Source organism: Montipora foliosa, chromosome 2 (assembly GCF_036669935.1).
Source record: "Montipora foliosa isolate CH-2021 chromosome 2, ASM3666993v2, whole genome shotgun sequence".
Taxonomy (NCBI): domain Eukaryota; kingdom Metazoa; phylum Cnidaria; class Anthozoa; order Scleractinia; family Acroporidae; genus Montipora; species Montipora foliosa.
Window position 1 is genome coordinate 56,106,752 of NC_090870.1, and position 15,550 is coordinate 56,122,301.

General features: G+C 39.4%; 1 protein-coding gene across 2 annotated transcripts in view; it reads left to right on the top strand.

Annotated features, from left to right (window-relative positions):
* The first annotated feature begins 1,751 nt into the window (after nt 1–1,751).
* The window catches only part of LOC137990986 (5-hydroxytryptamine receptor 4-like), a 21,639-nt gene continuing 7,840 nt past the window's right edge, over nt 1,752–15,550 (top strand). The window contains exon 1 of one of the 2 annotated variants that reach the window (XM_068836115.1): nt 1,752–2,043. The gene's annotated coding sequence lies outside the window, so the exon portion shown is untranslated. Of the gene's footprint in view, nt 2,044–14,080; nt 14,159–15,550 lie in introns of those variants that run through there. The other variant, XM_068836116.1, reaches the window with a different exon arrangement.

Here is a 15,550-nt window from a genome sequence, read left to right on the forward strand (position 1 = left end):
TGCAAATACTTGGCTGCGTATTCGAATTCACCAGCTAGGGTCAATTAAATTTCTGCCTTCATCGCCTTCGAAAAAATGAGAGCAAAAAGAAAAAACCAAAAAAATTTGCCGAAAACAGACTTGTATTTCCGTTGTATGTCTTAAAGCTTTAAAAGATCAAGCGATTTTCAGGAAGCGAAGGTGATGGCTACGTGTCTGTATACTGCAAATGCAATTAAAGCCATCCACATGAAATATCAATCTTTCACATTCATTATCGGTTGTCCTGATGCATCAGAGCTGAAGTTTATTGATGAGTCCATCTTATCATCTAGGCCAGAAACTTCAATGGTCGGGTTTCTGTTTTCCTTGGAAAAGTCAACAGAGCGTCGGGAACTCGCAGCTTTCGAACTGGTCGTGTCTTTTGGTCGAATTTGCTAAATCTCCCGTCGGTGATTTCCTTGAAACTCGTTTCCCGGTTGCTTTGACAATGCCTTCGTTCGCTTGTAAAGTTATTTTCCTAAAAGTGCCTTAAATTCTGGCTAACGTACTCGCGCAAGCGAGAATTAACGCATCACCTTTGAACAACAATAAAAGAATCGCGCTTGAACTCGCGTGGGACCACACAATGCCGCCCTTTTTCAACACTTTGACATTGACATTTTGACATGCGAGAGGTTATTTGCAAAGTGGGCGGAATGAAGAATTTAAAGAGATGCTTACAGGCTCTCCCGCCTCGCCTCGACCCAAGCCCCCACTCGCTTTTCACACGCAGTTCTTTTCGTTTTCTCGACTATCTGAGAGCCTGGAACAGGCTACTCTGCAGTCAATTGTGTGTCTGAGAGGTTTTTGATGTGTTGCTTGCGTAACTCTATAGTCTCACAAAAACATAGATAATGAATCAAGATTTCACTGTTAAAAAAAGCAATATTTGTCTAAAAAAAAAATTCGTGCAGGGGGTTTCACCTGGAAAAAAAATTCCTGCACAAGCAGTGCACGAAAAAAAAAATTCGTACAAGCTGAAAATCCCCCCCACCCCCCCCCCCATCACTTTTCTAATGGTCCGTCCCTTAGTTCCCAGTCCGTACAGTTGTATTTTTGAATTTAAATTTATCTGTAACTGAATAATAATCACTTTTGATGATGTATGTTGTAACATACGAAACGTTAAGTTTATAAAAGTTATGCATTTCAAGCAAATGTTTGTAACCGCTGTTTGCGTTTTATTCCTACAGAAAAAAGTAGTTAATTTTTTGTTGAATGACCATATTTAGGGGCGAGATGAATTTTGTGGGGAACACAAATCTATTTCAGTTCGTTTGCGCGCATCGACAGTGGCGGTTAGTGCTGGGACACGGAACTATTTTTCGTTCTATAGGATTCGTGGATTAACTCTGTCACCCGGGGAAAAATGGTACAGCCCTTCAAATAAACTGGTTGGTCGAAATGTTAGCCAATTTGTCGAAGGAAAGTTTTTTCAGCTCTTTCGAAGCGAGATTTGTCGCCTTGAAGTCGGTAATTTTTTGCAGGAAAATGGTGATCACGTTCCGAAATTCGGCGGGTCTAATCTGCAGATCGCGGGTCGCAGGTCACAAGTTGCAGGTGATTGTTTCACCAATACAGAAAGTATCCTAAACATTCTTAAAAGCTAACCTTAGGCCTAAAAACGTTTGTTTAGGCCTAATTAGGCCTAAGGTTAGCTTTTAAGAATGTTTAGGATACTTTCTGTATTCAGATGTTTTCAAGCGAGTTATGGAGGCAGTAAACAATAGGGCCGTTTATACGAGAGAAAATAAGCCGCGGCTAACTCTGGCCGCGGCTTACGTAAGCCGCGAACACCCCGTATAAATGGTACAAAATCCACGTTCACGGCTTTCTCAAGCCGCGGCTTATCCTGGCCTGGGAGTTTATACTCGTATAAATAGTTCCTTTCGCGGCTTACGTAAGCCGCGGCCAGAGTTAGCCGCGGCTTATTTTCTCTCGTATAAACGGCCCTAATGTTGATGTCGGGGAATTCGGTGCTGGAAGCCTTCTCAGTATACGGGATCACGCTCAAACGTTGAGGTAAAATAATTGCTGTTAGGTTCAATTTCATGATATCAGGATATCATGATAGCAGGAAAACGATAAGTATGTGATTAATATTGTATGTGCCTGCCTGTGACATGCTGGGAAATCATGATCAATTATCCCGGAATGAAATTTTACACACTCAGCAACTCAGTTATCGAGTTCCATAAGTATAAAACGTAAAAATGGATTGCCTTAAAATCAGAAAAGAACCAATTCACCGTTGCTGTTGAGAAAAGTGTATGCCAGGCAAAACAAGTTGCATCTCGGTAGCCTGAAAGTTAAGAAATAATTTGCCTGTGTTTAAATTAACAAATACACCAATACATCACTAATGTTTCATGTTTAACCGGAGAATTAGGGAAGCAGATGTTCGAAGGAGTAATAGCTGTTGAGTTTTATTCCTCAGTTATCGAGTTCCATAAGTATAAAACTTAAAAATGGATTGCTTTAACATCAGAAAAGAACCAATTCACCGTTGCTGTTGAGAAAAGTGTATGCCAGACAAAACAAGTTGCATCTCGGTAGCCTGAAAGTTAAGATATAATTTGCCTGTGTTTAAATTAACAAATACACCAATACTCCACTAACGTTTCTTGTTTAACCAGAGAATTAGGGAAGCAGATGTTGGAAGGTGTAATAGCTGTTGAGTTTTATTCCTCAGATACAGTTATTGAGTTCCATAAGTATGAAACTTAAAAATGGTTTGCTTTAAAATCAGAAAAGAACCAATTCACCGTTGCTGTTAAAAAAAAGTGTATGCCGGGCAAGACAAGTTACATCTCGGTAGCCTGAAAGTTAACTGAGAAATAATTTGCCTGTGTTTAAATTAACAAATATACCAATGCATCACTAACGTTTCATGTTTAACCGGAGAATTAGGGAAGCAGATGTTCGAAGGAGTAATAGCTGTTGGGTTTTATTCCTCAGTTATCGAGTTCCATAAGTATAAAACTTAAAAATGGTTTGCTTTAACATCAGAATAGAACCAATTCACCGTTGCTGTTGAGAAAAGTGTATGCCAGACAAAACAAGTTGCATCTCGGTAGCCTGAAAGTTAAGATATAATTTGCCTGTGTTTAAATTAACAAATACACCAATACACCACTAACGTTTCTTGTTTAACCAGAGAACTAGGGAAGCAGATGTTCGAAGGTGTAATAGCTGTTGAGTTTTATTTATCAGTTACATGTATCGAGTTCCATAAGTATAAAACTTAAAAATGGATTGCTTTAAAATCAGAAAAGAACCAATTCACCGTTGCTGTTGAGAAAAGTGAATGCCAGGCAAAACAAGTTGCATCTCGGTAGCCTGAAAGTTAAGATATAATTTGCCTGTGTTTAAATTAACAAATACACCAATACATCACTAACGTTTCGTGTTTCACCGGAGAATTAGGGAAGCAGATGTTCGAAGGAGTAATAGCTGTTGAGTTTTATTCCTCAGTTACAGTTATTGAGTTCCATAAGTATGAAACTTAAAAATGGTTTGCTTTAAAATCAGAAAAGAACCAATTCACCGTTGCTGTTGAAAAAAGTGTATGCCGGGCAAGACAAGTTACATCTCGGTAGCCTGAAAGTTAACTGAGAAATAATTTGCCTGTGTTTAAATTAACAAATATACCAATGCATCACTAACGTTTCATGTTTAACCGGAGAATTAGGGAAGCAGATGTTCGAAGGAGTAATAGCTGTTGGGTTTTATTCCTCAGTTATCGAGTTCCATAAGTATAAAACTTAAAAATGGATTGCTTTAACATCAGAAAAGAACCAATTCACCGTTGCTGTTGAGAAAAGTGTATGCCAGACAAAACAAGTTGCGTCTCGGTAGCCTGAAAGTTAAGATATAATTTGCCTGTGTTTAAATTAACAAATACACCAATACACCACTAACGTTTCTTGTTAACCAGAGAATCAGGGAAGCAGATGTTCGAAGGTGTAATAGCTGTTGACTTTTATTTATCAGTTACATGTATCGAGTTCCATAAGTATAAAACTTAAAAATGGATTGCTTTCAAATCAGAAAAGAACCAATTCACCGTTGCTGTTGAGAAAAGTGAATGCCAGGCAAAACAAGTTTCATCTCGGTAGCCTGAAAGTTAAGATATAATTTGCCTGTGTTTAAATTAACAAATATACCAATACATCACTAACGTTTCGTGTTTCACCGGAGAATTAGGGAAGCAGATGTTCGAAGGTGTAATAGCTGTTGAGTTTTATTCCTCAGTTACAGTTATTGAGTTCCATAAGTATGAAACTTAAAAATGGTTTGCTTTAAAATCAGAAAAGAACCAATTCACCGTTGCTGTTGAAAAAAGTGTATGCCGGGCAAGACAAGTTACATCTCGGTAGCCTGAAAGTTAACTGAGAAATAATTTGCCTGTGTTTAAATTAACAAATATACCAATGCATCACTAACGTTTCATGTTTAACCGGAGAATTAGGGAAGCAGATGTTCGAAGGAGTAATAGCTGTTGAGTTTTATTCCTCAGGTATCGAGTTCCATAAGTATAGAACTTAAAAATGGTTTGCTTTAACATCAGAAAAGAACCAATTCACCGTTGCTGTTGAGAAAAGTGTATGCCAGACAAAACAAGTTGCATCTCGGAAGCCTAAAAGTTAAGATATTATTTGCCTGTGTTTAAATTAACAAATATACCAATGCATCACTAACGTTTCATGTTTAACCGGAGAATTAGGGAAGCAGATGTTCGAAGGAGTAATAGCTGTTGAGTTTTATTCCTCAGTTATCGAGTTCCATAAGTATAAAACTTAAAAATGGATTGCTTTAAAATCAGAAAAGAACCAATTCACCGTTGCCGTTGAGAAAAGTGTATGCCAGGCAAAACCAGTTGGCTCTCGGTAGCCTGAAAGTTAAGATATAATTTGCCTGTGTTTAAATTAACAAATACACCAATACATCACTAACGTTTCGTGTTTAACCGGAGAATAAGGGAAGCAGATGTCCGAAGGAGTAATAGCTCAGTTATCGAGTTCCATAAGTATAAAACTTAAAAATGGTTTGCTTTAAAATCAGAAAAGAACCAATTCACCGTTGCTGTTGAGAAAAGTGTATGCCGGGCAAAACAAGTTGCATATCGGTAGCCTGAAAGTTAAGATATAATTTGCCTGTGTTTAAATTAATTTGAAATAAAGAGAATAAAGAAAAAATTTTCCATTTTTTAATTGCATGATGCTGGCCGTTGTAAACCGTGTTTTAGAAAATATTTCAAATTGATTTATTGTGCCTCTGGACTATTTTGACTTATCACTCAAAATTAATTTAAAGTAATTTGAGATATTTGTCGTCATTAAAAACTTTATGACGAAGTCGGCCCAACAAATGTGTCGAGATTAACACCTCTCTCTCCCTTTGTCTCTCGCTCGTGTGAGTCTTGTTACAACTCCCACTGAGATTTAGGTAAATTTTTTTTACGTAAACAGCGGGGACCCACATTCCTGACCCAAGTTAAGCTCCTCATGTGACTAAACACAGATATCTTATGCGTGGAAGTAGGAAATGAGGGCGGGTGTTGGCATCAAGATATTGAAAACAACAGGTTTTGTGGTTACTGTCTTGGCGCCCCAGGCTCAGTGTAAGGGGAAAGCCAACAAAAAATATAGGGATTTGTATGAAATCCCGATGAAAGATCTGAGAAGATAAGTTTACGAAAAAAACCTAACCTTATTGCCATTGAGGGTCGCGTCTTTCTTGTGAGTTTTTTTTCCAGATTCGACGAGAATTGAGCCTATTTTTAGTTCCTGGGTTGTCAACGGTTTTTATAAAACCTCAAGGCTGAACACCCCAGTTGGGAGAGCCTACCCAACGAAGCCAAAATATCGCAGACCAAAATGTCCCCACGGCCACAAATCCACCGGAGAATTCAAGGACAAAGGTTTTTCTTTCATTTCAATCCGCTAGCCGCTCAATCGAAGCCCTGCCAGCAACGTCAGGCAGCTTTTAGTGTCCCAAACGAAACGATAAAACAATGGAAAAGATCCTCGTACACTTGAACACGACACGGGGACCGTTGAGTTTGGCTGAGTAACCGGCCCTTCAGGGACAAACAAAGACTCGCGGGGGTGCTAAACCGCATGTCATGGAGATTTTCACCTCGAACCCAGGCTCTCTGGAGGAGCAGAGAGACAGAACCTGGTTTCGAGATAGACTCGTTCCCAGGCCTTTCAGCGTTTAATCGCAAGAAGCGTGAGACTTGAGGCCGCGGCGCGATAGCGCAAGGCCCGGCCAATGACCTCGAAAAAGACTGGATCGAGCAACCTATTGTTCTCGCGCTAAAGCCCGCGTATTTTCAAACTGCGCCATCTTGTTGGGGCCACTTTGCCAATGGACCGACGGTAATGGAGTTATGAGCAAAAATGGAACACAGTGCTGTGCGTATGGCTGCAATAAAAGGAAAAAAAAGGAAATTCGAGGCAAATATATACAGAAGTGACGACGCGTGTGATCTGAAGAGGAAATCGAAGCGTCCCAAAAACCCATCAATTCACTCAGGACAACGCTGAAAATAGCAGGTGAGTGAATGTCATTTATCTGGCTGTCCATAAAATGAGTCTTCGAAAAGAAACATCGCGATTTGAAGTTTTTATGGAACATTTTCCTCGATTAGTTTAATCGGCCGTTACAACTGTCAGAACTGTCTCAAAATAACGTGACGTCACGCGCTATCGTATCCTTTGGGTGGTCTGCCTGTGGTTCGACGTTGAAAAAGACTATGTAGTCAAAACCGAAGGATCCACCCATCGACAATGAAAGCTCGGCAAAAGCTGAGGAGGTTGAAAATACAATTTCATTTTTACTGGGTTGCCAGTATGGCAATCCCAGTCAGAAAGTGGGTGGGATTTGTTCGTTTTATTTTTTGTTTATTTTCCGTGTCGGTAAAAGTCTTGCCTGTCACTACCCTGCTAAGTGGTGTCTTTGTGCATAGAGCCTTCTGCGCGTATTTTCTTAGGATCGAGAGAGTAGTGGGAAATGCGTAGATTTCTCTGGTGGACACAATAGAACGATTAACTTAACCGGCAATGGCCTCGAAAGTCATGTAACGCGAATGGCGTTTTAGCGGATCTTTGAACAAAATATACCCTTATGAAGCTGAATAAGTCAATTGGATACTGAACAAGACAGGCGATGGAATCTTAAAAGCGACGAGTAATGGACTTCGACAACAATCTGTCGCCCGTCGAGCCGAAATCAAAGTGAGCTGTACTTCTAATATTTTACCAAGTGTGCTGTTCTGTAGAACACTGAAACCAAATGGAAAGTTCTCTGGTAACTTATGGGTTCAACAAAGATAGAAAACGAATCGAACACCTTAAGTGGATCAACTCTGCATAGTCTTCAGGTAAAAAAAAAGGTATTTGATTCTGGCCCGCATTAAATTTTACCCTGAAAGTTATAGCAAAAAATGTAATCACACACATTTAAATAACATCGTGCGGAATATCAGAGAACGTGAAACTTTCTGCTGCGCAAATAAACAACATACGTACATGACTGAAGTTGGGGGAAACCTTCCTGAGATTCCAGCTATTATTACCGTGAAAGGGAAACTTTTCCAGGGAGGGTTTCCTCTTAGGTTTCCTCCGAGTTGTCAAATTTTGTAAACACGACGCTGAGCGATTTTGATTGGGCACTTCAGACAATTCGATCTCAGCCTGGGTGCCAAAGCGAAAGTCTCGATGGCAAATTGCGGTTTAGTACCCCCCGTGAGTCTTTCTTTGTTCCTGGCGAGGTTACCAAGCCGAATTCAACAGTCACCGTGTCGCGTTCAAAGTGGACGAGGAGCTATTCCGTCGTTCTATCTTTTGGTTTGGGACACTAGGGAAGTTAAACACACGCGTTTTTGAGACGCGGAATGCAACCGGAAGTGAGCTGTTTTCCCTTTTGACTTGTCTTTACATCTCCAAGTATCTTTTCTATATTAGAGATGATTAGTATAAAACTCTTGGGGACACCACTGTCCTGGGACGCAAAATATTCCTTTCCGGTTGCCGTCCGCGTCTCAAAAATGCGTGTGCTTAAACTCCCTATTAACTTACCTAGACGTCACTGGCAGGGCTTCGATTGCGCAGCTGGCGGAGTGAAATGAAAGAAAACCCTTTGCCCTTGAATTCCACGGTAGGTTTGTGGCCGTGGGGACATTTTGGTCTGCGATTTTTGGCTTCGTTGGGTTGACTCTCCCGACTGGGGTGTTCAGCCTTGGGATTTTATTACAACAATTGACAACCGAGGAACTGAAAATGACTCAATTCGCGTTGAATCTGGAAATAAATCACACAGGAAGGTTGCGACCCTCAATGGCAATAAGGTTAGGTTTTATAATTAAGAATTTTTCCGTAAACTTTTCTTCTCATGTCTTTTATTCGGGACACTTGGAGCACCTGAAGGGCTTTTAAAACAATCCACAAAAACCGTTTCCCTCGGGAGTCCGAACAATAATTCAAATTGTGAGGGGAAGATGTCAGTGTGCAAGAAAACGAAGTGGACCTTTCTAAGCAGTGTGGTAATAGACCATATTCGCGTATTCTCAGTATTGAACTGGAACTGGCTTGCAATGGAGGCTAATGCGGGGGAACCTTTTCAAATACAAATACTTTTTAATGTATTTCCCCGCATTAGCCTCCATTGCAAGCTAGTTCCAGTCCAATACTGAGAATACTGAATATGGTCTATTCTAGAAGCCCCCTTTTCCCCTCAAGTCCTTTTTCTTTGTTGTCGATGGTTGAAGGAGGTTGGTTAAAAATGCTGCGTAAGAGAAAGTTCAGAGAATTGAAAAGGGTTTACCTCGGTGTAAAAACCTGCGAAACTTTTTCTTTGTTTTGTTAGCTCATGGTAGGGTTAGGTAACGTTGCCTGCAATGGCCTCCGACAAAGTTAGGTTAAGAACTTCGATTGTTCACCTGGACAACTAGTGGTCGGTCGTTCTCCAGGCTTGATAAATTTCCAAACAAGCTTCTTAAATCTTCACGCGCACAGTTTGCCAGTTTGACCACATTAGTAAAGCACAAATGGACACCCATCTTTCTCAAAAGGAGTCTCCAGGAAAGGTCTTCCAAATTACTAAATGGAGATGCGACATACTGGCAGTTAGATAACATTCTAAACAGGGACATACACGTATTTTGAAAGAAACCCCAGAAATTATTATCAAAGTCAGACTGCGGCCATCTTGGATAATCTTTCGTTTCCAGTATTTCTCAAAGCGTCCAGGCCTGGCCCCAAAGGCCAGTAACGTTGAAAGAAGACGCTTCGAGGCGTTCATACAGGATGAACCTGGAATAGCCCACTTTCGGGTTTTCCTCGGTGTAAAAACCTGCGAAACTTTTTCTTTGTTTTGTTAGCTGGTGGTAGGGTTAGATTATTGTTTGATGTTTTTTTGCTCTTTTGTTTTCATTTGTGTTACGTCATCCGTGAGTTTCACAGGTTTTTACACCGAGGATGAGCCATTGAAAACTGCCCATGAAAAAGCACTGTGTCGGAAAAATCCGTTCTAAAATCAACACGATATGTCACAAAATGGTCTTTTAACATTTTCGGACATTGGCAAAAGGCAAGGCTCAACAAACAAGCAGCGAACGAAGAAGAAGGGTACGAAGTGGAACGGGACAAAATCAAAAATCCGGCCCATTGATAACATGACCGCAGAGTCGTTGAATTTTTTTGTTGACAAAATTTGTTGACGAAGTTTATAAGGAGGATGGGTAAAAGTATCCACCCGGAAGTTTGCAATGGCTGAAATTGCGATGAAAATGATTAGGACCATTTTATAAAGGTCACCAGTAATCTTTATATAAAGATCGTTTCATTTCAAAATAAGCGATAATTGCATTCTTTGCACATTCAGCCCCGCACTCCCTTAGGACTGAAATCAAAGCCGCCAGAATGATCATTAATTGTGGTTACACAAAACTTAGGTCTGAGGCCTTTCGGAGGGTAAATGGCTTCCCATAGCAGTTCCTGAACTGAAAAGGACGGTTTATCTGCTCCCTGGGATGGCTTGGCCAATCATAAAGCAGAACGTAGCTAATACACGAAGATCCCTAATTATATTAGGGTAAAATATAAGGGGTTTAATTAAATAAGAATGTTCGTGTATTAGCTACGTTCTGCTTTATGATTGGCCAAGCCACCTCAACGAGCAGATAAACCATACTTTTTAGGTTAAGGAACTGTCCTGGGAAGTTCTTTTTGATGTATCCATGGAAATAACCCAAGGGAAGTTTCGGTCTAGGGAAAGCGGTTACTCAGTGAAACAAAGAGGTCCTTGCCCGTTCGCAAACGCTATTTACCCGTAGGTAAAAGGGCTAGTGTAACCACAACTATAGATTACCAGGTATAAAGGTTCGTACACGTGACGTTTTATCGATGTTTTGATAGGCTGTTAGCCTCGTGACTTATTAATGAGTTTTGAAGATATAATTAAAATACTCTTTTTAGAAACATCTTCAGTTACTTTCCATTAAATGTAACGAATTGTTAGGATTTAGTAAAACAGGAGCATCCCGAAGTAATCTTCTCTCCATCGTCATTAAATTGTTTTTCAGCGCCATTCTCAACTATAAACAGAAACCTCATGTACGTTTTGCCCATCATTAACAACTGAAGTTATCTTTAGCAACTGAAAGTAACCTTCACAACTAAAACTGCTAACCGAAAGGCAAGTGCTCAGACCTTTAACGCTATACATCACGCCATACTTCAGAAACGCTGTTTCATCGTCAGAACTGAGCCGGGTTTGTTTGCCACATTTCGGCATCCCCAAGAGGAGAGCATGTTACGTGGTCTAATTGTAAGGAAACGCCTATAGACATTTCAGAAACACAGAACTCCCTCACGCTTTTTAGCATGATATCTCTGTGGGGAAGAAATTGCTTTAGTTTAAACAAAACGCCATTTAGATGATTGATTTTTCTTTACTTCGAATTCCCTCCAAAATGGAATCTTGCTATTTTTTTTCTATTGAGCAAGGGTATCAAATTGGGTTGAGGGGTAAGCCAACCAAATGAATGAACTCTACGATACCAGCGCGATGCTCTACTAACCACATCCATTAGGAGAAAGTTAAATTGTTGTGATGTTGTATTCCTGATAAATAATCTAATAAAAGTCCGTGATGAAAAGCAATGAACTCGGATTATAGAGGAAATGACGGCCTGATCCAGTTTCATTTCTCTTGCATGGTGATGTATGCGACTTGTTAAGTTGTCGAAGCACTATAGTGCGAGGGGCTTTTTTTTCACTCAATGCATAATCCGTAATTATATGCCTTTCATTTTACTTGGTATCATTTATCAGGGATTTTTTTAAGGCAACTCATTTTTAGACTAAAACAAGTTTATCAGGGCGGCCACTCAAAGGCAACTTTTTTCTTTAAATTACGGCAAAAAGTAAAAGTGGTCTTTACGCATTTTTTTATGAATCTGATGCAATACTTGCCCGAGGTGAAAGCTGTGTTGAATGATTCGGTAACTGAGTACTTTTGCATCAACATAAATCTCTTGGTGCTGGGAACTTTCAGGCTTCATTCACGAGATGATTTTAATGTTTCTAAGAAAATACTTAAGCTGGCCTTGGGCTTTCCGTAGACCAAAGTAATTAAATTTCTTCATGACGGGAAAGCTCCAAGTAACATTCGATTTGTAGATTAATTAAACACTTCAAGTTAAACACACTTATTTGAAAATACGACTTTTGTAATAAGACTTTAGGATTCGCTCAGGAATTAATGTCGAGTTCACCTCTAACATGACAAACTTTCTATTAAGGAGAACGTCCTCGTTAAATTCTATTGAAATTGGCATACAAAAATAATTTTTGGGATATGTACGGGTCCGCAAATGATCCCTGGACCGCAAATGATCCCGAAAAAAAGTAAGGAATGGCATGGAAGATGGAATGGTCCGGATAGAAAATTAATGTGAAGAGCGCTTATTTTTATTAAACTACTTTAAATCATGGCTCACAACAAGTTTCTGCCTCATAAAAGTTTTTTAGAAAGACTGAATTTTGTTTTTTACCACGCTGTTATAAATTTGCCACATTTCATTGTCGGCAGTACAATGATCAAAAACTAACTTGGACGCAATTCTAAACTAATTGTGACCTTGGGCCCGTTTCTCGAACAACCCTGGCAACACACGCAGGGTTCGAGTAACGATCCCCAAGCTGTACCGCAAATGATCCCGGAAAAAAAGTAAGGAATGGCATGGAGCGTGGAATGGTCTGGATAGACAATTAATGTGAGAAGCGCTTATTTTTATTAAAATCACTTTAAATCATGGCTCACAACAGGTTTCTGCCTCGTTATAGTTTTCCAGAAAGACTGAATTTTGTTTCTTACCACACTGTTATAAATTAACTTTGCCACGTTTAATTATGGGATACAATCATCAAAAACTAACTTGGACGCAAATCTAAACTGATTGTGACCAGGGGCCCGTTTGCGGTTCTAGGATCATTTGCGGACCCGTACATTTATCATTCAAAGGGATGTCACGTGACCTGCCAACAAATAAAATCTCTGCGAGAAGAGAAAAAATGCGTTATTCGGGTATCAAACTTTCTTACATCTTAGGTCAGGCTTTTTATTAAACAAATTACACTTTTTTATTAAATTTTATTGGGCTTGTACACACATTATTGATGCAAATAGGTTTATGCGACTTCAGAAAATAGAAAAAAAAATAAAATATATATATATAAAACGTTTAATGTACATCTCTAGTACAGCCGTATTTGGGAGAATATGATTTGAGATGTTGTGTTGCATAAGTCGACACCTATTTTTGTTTTCAAAAATATGCTGCATTACCTTTCCTCATTCCAGAAAATGTATTTGTGACGTCCCCGACGAAGTGATTTCACGTGGCGTTGACATTTGACGTATCATATGACTATAAAGTCGCCTTTGCTGATGACAACTCGAATTTCTTAATTGTCTTCGGGGTAATCTTGAGTCTAGTTTATCCACGTCTTTGTGCTAAAAAGACTTTGGCTTTTCACCACGCCTCCCCAGCGAACAAAGCCTTGACGAAATGGCCCGTTAGCTGCAAAATATTAAAAAAACGTAAAGCATATTAATTTCATTCACATTCATCAATTTAGGTCTTATGCAGAAAGGATGATACGGCTTAATAGCTGTCACTCGCGGTAGTAATTAACTTTTTATGGTAAAATTGAGAACTTTTCTAAGATAATACTGGTGCACCAGTGGTGGCCTAAATTAAAATTAGGCAATTTCAACCAGTCAAGACCTCTGTTCTCAAGAGAATTCTCTTCATTTAAGGGAAGATTGTTCTCTTAAAATGGAGTTAAAGTTTCATGCTCTATCCAGAGTGAAGAAAACGTATTAAACGGTAATTGCACATTTTAATTTCCGGTTGAGAAATAAGAGACATTTGCCGATTTCAATCAGCCTATCTTTAAAAAAAAGTCGACTTTAAAGATATACCAGAAAATGAAATGAAGATCCGGAACTTTCATTGACAAATTAAGCAAATCTGAAAAACTTCAGGGATTCAGAGATTCCATTTCATCTCAAACCGGAAAGTACTATACAACTCACACGACAGGGTTGAATTAATTGGAAGAAGGTAATAGCTAATTTTGTTGTAAAGTGCGTATGTCTGTTGTCAGTCCTGGTTTGATCGTTGATCTTTATTTCTGGTAATTGTGTTGGCGCAATCTCTATCCGGTTCAGTGTCTGTTACAAAGACGGACCATTCGTTCAGCACAAATCAGCTGGGATAAAAAAAAAATTTCGACTACGTTTGCGCACAGTGTACATTGGGAGTGACAGCATCCTTTTGTCGGCAAAATTCCAAAGCTAAAAGTAATTAGGTCGTACTCACAGACGAGAAATTGATCTTACTGAAGTTTTAATGAAGTTTTAAGGCTGTCAGTTTAGGTAGTGACAAATTGCCCATGCCGAAAACTATGAAGGTCTTTAAGAAATCGAAGTGATCATTCTACAGTATCACATACAACTGCAGTTGGTCTTGTTTCAACTAGCACTACTTCGCACTGATTAGCACTGTTCGAAGCAGCAGCAGTGAAGTGAAGTAGCAGCAGTGAAGTGGAGTAAGTGTGTGAAGGTAGGATGTTTCATTCAACAAAAGTGGAAAACTCGCTTACTGACGAGACTTTGTCACGACATTTAAATTTAGCCAAATTCACTGAGCAACCGGACACTGGCAATCAAATAAGGCGAAACCGGTAAAAATAAATACTTAAGCCATTGAAGGAACGTTTGAATAAAACAGCAAATACAATAGGGGGCTGCGGTTGGCAAAAATGAAAAAAAAAATGGATTCCATTGTTTTTTTAAGAAAGAAACTCTCTGTTGTTAACTTAAATTTTATATGCTCCACAGACATTTTTTGTCACGAGGCTTTGATTTGTACTGTAATCAGTGTAATTTCTGGGTGAACGTTAAGTTGCTTAGCGGTTAGGGGGTATAGATAATTCAGTGGTAAAACTACATAAAATTAACGCACCGCCGTGACACAGCCTTTAAGACACAACCCTCTTCACAGGCTATTTTAGTCGCTCTTTCTGGTAGCAACAGGTGAACCAGAAATCAGTTCGTTTCTTTTTGCATTATCGGTTTTCACGCTGACACATCAATAGCATACAAGGGGGAAAAAAAATGAAATGAGACTGACCCAAAATTGCATTAAATCACCGGCCCGAATCTGCTACAAAACTCGTGCTGTAAACCAGGGGCCCGAAAAGTCATTTGTGAAACGGCCATCTGTTTGTGGAGGAAAACTTTTTTTTGAGGTGTATTCAAGGCAAAGAGCAAGATAATTGTATATTTTGATGACCTGTATCTTACCCTTTCTTATATGCGGAGGGTAATTGTGACTCCAGAAAGACGTCCGTGCGAAAGGTATAGTAACGGACCGCAGAAACTCAGAGATGGGCGTCAAATTTGCATTTCGAATACGAAAGAGTGAGCCTTAAGACTGAATCCAATCCTGATTGAAAACTGATGTGTTTCCAGGTCGAGTTTTTTTAATTTTGGGTAATGTGCTTCATAGAATAATTTTCCACTTATTTACTAACAAGAGCTTTCAACTTGACGGCAGTTCACGTTGACGTTTTTAGCTTCAACCTAAAATTGAAACATGTACGTCGGCGCACGTTGGATTTTCTATCCAGTGTCAGAAGTAAACTTATTGGCTTAAAAGTCCTCTTCATCACCGTTTTTTTAAACCAATGAAAAGCATCGTGGCTATCGCTCACGAATGTTCCCGCGCTTTCAGAAAGTTACAGCAAGTTGCACGATTTGTTTTCGATTCTAATTAATTAATTGGCTTATCTCGCTGTTAGCACTTGCTGTCAACGAGTGCAGATGCCTTTTCATAATAGGGACTAAAAGATCTACGAAGGCGACACGGCCTAGATGAAAACGCCCCTTCAAAATATAATTATGCACTATCGTAAAACTTTTGCGATTATTCTATCTCGTTCGATCGTTTACG